The 5,478-nt window shown below is 33.3% G+C and overlaps 1 long non-coding RNA gene across 2 annotated transcripts; it reads right to left on the minus strand.

Annotated features, from left to right (window-relative positions):
* Positions 1–2,883: 2,883 nt before the first annotated feature.
* On the minus strand, positions 2,884–3,918 carry LOC135134489 (uncharacterized). 2 transcript variants are annotated; one of them, XR_010281325.1, is made up of 3 exons: positions 3,527–3,881; positions 3,090–3,310; positions 2,884–3,027 (listed from the first exon to the last, which is right to left on the minus strand). It is a non-coding gene; the product is annotated as an uncharacterized LOC135134489 (long non-coding RNA). The 2 variants fall into 2 exon arrangements; XR_010281324.1 differs by having other exon boundaries at positions 2,884–3,310; positions 3,527–3,918.
* Positions 3,919–5,478: the final 1,560 nt, after the last annotated feature.

Below are 5,478 nucleotides of genomic sequence, written 5' to 3' on the forward strand. Positions count from 1 at the left end.
TTGATATATAATTTACCTAAAAAACGGAAACTGGGCCTGCTTCAGGAGTAAAGAGACTTCTTAGAAACGATTTTCGACCAACAATGTTCAGGGTGTGACCAACCATTTTCCGCAGAAAAGAACCCACACTAATTATTATTGGTGAAAATTGTATAGAACGTCCGATAAAGTATTATACCTCATGATGGAACTTTCGTTACTCTAACAGGAAATATTTGATAGCAGGAAATTAGGTGAAGAATAAACTTTCAAGGGCACAGTATACACGATTTTATTTTTGTTCATCAGTATAAAATCTACCTTTCATTCAGATATAATGAATTACTAAAATGAAGGTGGGGTAAGTGGGCGGAATTAGTTATGTGTTCTTTTGTAAAGTGGCAAGAAACTAATAAAACCTGGACTGTTAAAAAGAGAAGAAAGAACGATAATCGTGTTTTTTTTTGTTATTCTATTTACTATAAAAATGCCTTTCTGATTTCAGAAGAAAAAAAGATCGGGTGGGTGGGCGGGGCTACTACTTCTTATAAAAGGCTGTAAGAAAAAGTTAAACTTACCCCCGCCCACCCACCCGTTCTTTATTCCAATGACTACTCCAAATATTGTTCAGTCTTATCTTGGCAAGTGATAGGTCCGCCCACCCATCCTCTATTATTTTAGAGGGTATCATTTGCCAAAATAAGTCTTATATTAGTAGGTAATAGCCCCGCCCACCCGCCCTATTCTCATTTTAAGGATTTAATTTCTGTTCATCAGTATAAAACCTACCTTTCATTCAGATACAATGAATCACAAAAATGAAGGTGGGGAAAGTGGGTGGAGATAAATATAAATTCTTTTGTAAAATGGCAAGGAACAAATAAAACCTGGACTGTTAAAAGAGAAGAAGGAACGATAATCGTATTTTTTTTTGTTATTCTATTTGCTATAAAAATGCCATTCTGATTTCAGAAGAAAAAAAATAACGGGTGGGTGGGTGGGGCTACTGCTTACTTATAAAAGACTGTAAGAGAAAGTTAAACTTAGCCCCGCCCACCCACCCGTTCTTTATTCCAATGACTACTCCAAATATTGTTCAGTCTTATCTTGTCAACTGATAGGCCTGCCCACCCATCCTCTATTATTTTAGACAGTGTCATTTGCCAAAATCAGTCTTATTTTAGTAGATACTAAGATAAGGCTGATTTTGGCAAATTTTATCATTTTTCAAAGAAGCGCGATTTGTTGGACTGTACATCAATGGCGAGAGAAATTCTGTCGAAATAACCTTCGACCAATTTTTTAATCTGTATGACAGATAATTAACATTATAAAATTAAAAATTAAAACGACCTACTTCACACGATGACGTTTTAATTAATTCCTGACAAGGTATGAAAAACCCTGAACTCTTAATTAAAACTATCGTCAGTGTAATAGTTCATTTTAAATTGTGTATGATGTTTGATATAAGAGATAAAAATAGTAAACATTAAAAAAATATGTTTACCAAATGTGATAATTCGGTTTTCCAGATTTGTCAACAAAGATTTATTATTTTATTCATAAACGGAATTTTGTAGTAAAAAAATCAAAATAGAAAATGTTGAAAATCCAGCTTGTAAGAAATCGAGGAACTCGAAATTTGTCATCAAATCAGCTAAATATTTTTCTTGAAAATAAATTTTAAACGTGTATATATCAACAAAAAAAAAAATAAAATTTACGTATTGTTCTTCAAATTGTGATAATCCAAACATCCAGCCTTAAATTGACATGTGAACAAATTTTTAAAAGGCCGCGAAAATTTGAAATTTTTGGCCTTGACTGTGGTTGTCTAACAAAATGGTACGCTACATTGTGTTCGTTTTTTTTGTGGCGGAATGCGTTCAGATGCAAAGTGGTGGGCCCGAAGGTTGGAAAAGTGCCGCTAAATAAAACACAAAACATATGGAGGACACAATATGTTTATTCTTCCATGCTGACAAAAGAAAAGCTGCGACTAAGTTGGGCAGGTTGAACACCTCTGAGTTTTTAGCTACAAAAAGAACTTGCATAACTTTCGAATGAAATCAAATAACGTTCTAGATCAATGCAAATATTTGAATATCACAAATATAATAAAAAAAAAATCTGAATTAAAGTAACTGGATGCAATTACACAAGTTATAATGGGTGTGTGGTGGAAAATTTAAATTAGTCGACAAAAGAACAAAATTTTTGTATTCAGATTTTGTTAAATTATGCCACATTTTATCAACGATTCAAACAAAGAATTTACATGATGTTAAATTATGCCTCGATCCAAGTGACTGGTTACAAGAGAATTAGCCAATAACACGTGACGTCATGTTGTGGCGGGAACTCAGCGTTTGACAAGCGCCGTGAAACTCCATAAGCGACAATGTTAACATTTTCGCATTTTATTTAAAAGTGTGGGTATTTATTTAGAAAATAAACACGTGAATAGCTTCTTTCATATCTTTTCTGTGTATCAGGGTGCTTTTTTTTGGCGATTTGAGTTTAGAAATACATAATAAAAATAAAAATACAGAACACTGTTTTGGTCTGAATTCCTCGTCATCCAAAATACATCCGTGTGTTTTAAGCGGGAAATTGGAAATTAATATTTTCGTTTGAGGTTACTGTGACGGGTTTAAGTGAAGGTGTGTGATTTGTTTTTAAAGTATGGATAATTTAAGTGATTATGCACCATGTCTTTCCGTCAAAGACAAAAACAGATATGTACAAAAGTTAAACAATTTAAACGGCGTAGATCCTTATACAATGAGTGCAAGTGATTTTAGTTTGTGTTTAGACGATGTACCTACCATAACAATGAATACCATTCTAAACTTTTTTATTTTTAGAGTAAGTAAAATAACCCACAATAAAACTCGTGCCTTCAAAAGTTTAGAGACATTTATTCAATTTTCTCTTTTTTAAACAACTGTGTCTTTCAACATTACAAGTATTATGAGTGGATTTATTTTGATATCCTAAATTTTGTGATGGAACATAATCAGGATGGTCCAGGTGCAGGTTTACCTAAAAGAGCACTAATGTAGTAATTTGTTAGAAACTGTAAATCTAATAGGTAGGTACTGTACCTAAAATAAAATGATCCGAACAAACATAGGAATACTTTACTTTGGCTTCGTTAAATCCACTCGTTTCAAGGCTTTTAACCAAAGCTTCCGCCTTTTTCCCCATCCTGTATATATGTACCATTATTGTTGCTAATTGCTGCGAAAGGAATATAAAATTTATCCGCATTTCTGGTGCTTCGATTTGCGCAACCCACAACAGCACAAAATTTAGGCATTTTCACCTAAAATACAAAATATTATAATATTAAGATGCTAGTGTATTTAAAAAACATTGATGTACATTAACAAAGAATTAATTTGCAAAACAAATAATACATATAAGATGCAGCGAAGTTAACCTGTATATCACATTGGAAAACATTATTTTTTAAGCATATTCAAACGTTATGGTGCGTTTTACAGATATCTACACAGTCTAGAAACTGTAACAAACTTACCAAGCTATAAAAACACAGTTGACACACTCTCAAATTTAAATGAATTCCGAAAATATTAGCATTGACTCTTATGAGAAAACCGGCTACTTGTCAAACGCTGCCATCTTGATGACCTCGGATGACGTCAGTGTATTTGGCTAATTTAGCAGTGATAGGTTATCTCCCTCGTCGCGAGAAATATGTCTCGGTGATGCAATTTCCCTCGTAGCGAAAAATACGTCTCGGTGATGTAGATTCTCAAGTAGTTGTTGATCGGTGGTATACGGGTGATAACTACATACTTAAGGAAAAATATTCAATCGCCCCGTCCCCCAATCCAAAGTGGGACAACGTGTTATAATGTAACACTTACATACAAGCATCCAGAAATTATTTATAACTTGATAAACAAAGGAATGAGGCCTGAATAGGTGAATCTCTTGAAATCTCCCAGCAAATGTTTTATTTGAACAATCTTATGACTGTTAAATTGTGTTAAAACCGGTAACGATTAAAATCGTAACATAAACTTGGAATTTACACACATTAAACCAAATTTACAACACGTGTTAACATCAGTCAATAATTCGCATATGCTTGTGCTAGAACACCCTATGGGTATTTTTGTTGACTGCCGTAATTTTAAATCTGCCGCCACACGCCCGTAATAACTTGTGTATTTGCATCCAGTTACTTTAATTCAGATTTTGCTTTGTTTTTATTAAATTTGTGATATTCAAATATTTGCATTGATTCAAAACAGTACCGTAGGGTTTTTGTACTTGGTTGGTTTTCATATGTGTATCAATTCGCGGTTGTCTTTTCTTTCATATTTTTATGTGTTTCATTTGAAATGTAATATGTCGGTGAATATATCATAGGGGGTTTTTAGGGCTAAGAAGTGAATGCGAGATGGCAAGTCCGTGTCGCCCTCGCTCGCAGCTCTTTTCCTCCTATAGAGGGGGTGCGATTTTTAGTCCCCTCCCAAAAATTTTGTCTATTATTTCTTGCGCTCTCGACTCACACGCAGTGTATGCTCACTTGTATGGAAGAACGTCTTCCCGCCATGTTTAAAAAAAAACACACACACAACGTAAGTTCGTTTTGTTAGACGATCACAGCCAAGGCCAATTCTTGAATGTTTGGCGGGCCTTTCCAACTTTTTCAAGCTCAATTTAAGGCGGGAAGTTTGGATTATCACATTATTTTGATTTATAATAATCATGCTAACGTATTACCATAACAATATAATAAACAAGTTTAAAAAATGATTAATTCAGAAGAAATCGACATTTTCGGCGAAGCTGCGGAAACAATAGCGAATTTAGTATCTACCTGTTAAATCAAAAAGCAAGTAGGTAGGTACGAAAAGTGTTACCAATACTTCAATACCAAAAAATTATAATGTGGTTACTAACTGGAAAATTGCCACTTTTCTTTATTTTTATCGATAAATCAAAAGTATACTTTTCTAATAAGTACACGAAAAATAACTCTTATTGTTTACTTAATGAAGATAATGAAGATTTTTTGTTGTCCTGCTTTTTCATTTCAAAGAGTTGACCACTTTATTTATAACGTAAATAAATTGTAATGTTCTTTTATAAAACAGAAATATATTTATTTTACTCTCTTTATTTTTTTATTTAGAAAAAAATATTTAGGACTCAAGTTTCCAATAACTTTCATAAGAAATCATTTAAAGGTTGCTGTAACTCACGTGATACAATTGTTGTGCTTCTTGTTTCTCTTGACATGTTCTCTATCATGCTATCTCTATCTTATGTTCATTTCAATTCCGAGTACGTAAGATCACGTAAGATATACAGGCACGGCGCATCTACTCTATTACCACATCATTGGCGGGTAAAGTATACGAAATATGACATTCTTCTGACAGTTCTCACAATAAAGCAAAACAAAAATTCCCCATAACGTTAATGGACTTTAATGGACTAATTTTCTGAAGGTAA

Source organism: Zophobas morio, unplaced genomic scaffold (assembly GCF_036711695.1).
Source record: "Zophobas morio isolate AGI-343-1 ecotype UQ-CSIRO unplaced genomic scaffold, CSIRO_AGI_Zmor_V1 ptg000023l, whole genome shotgun sequence".
In the NCBI taxonomy this organism is placed as follows: Eukaryota; Metazoa; Arthropoda; class Insecta; order Coleoptera; family Tenebrionidae; genus Zophobas; species Zophobas morio.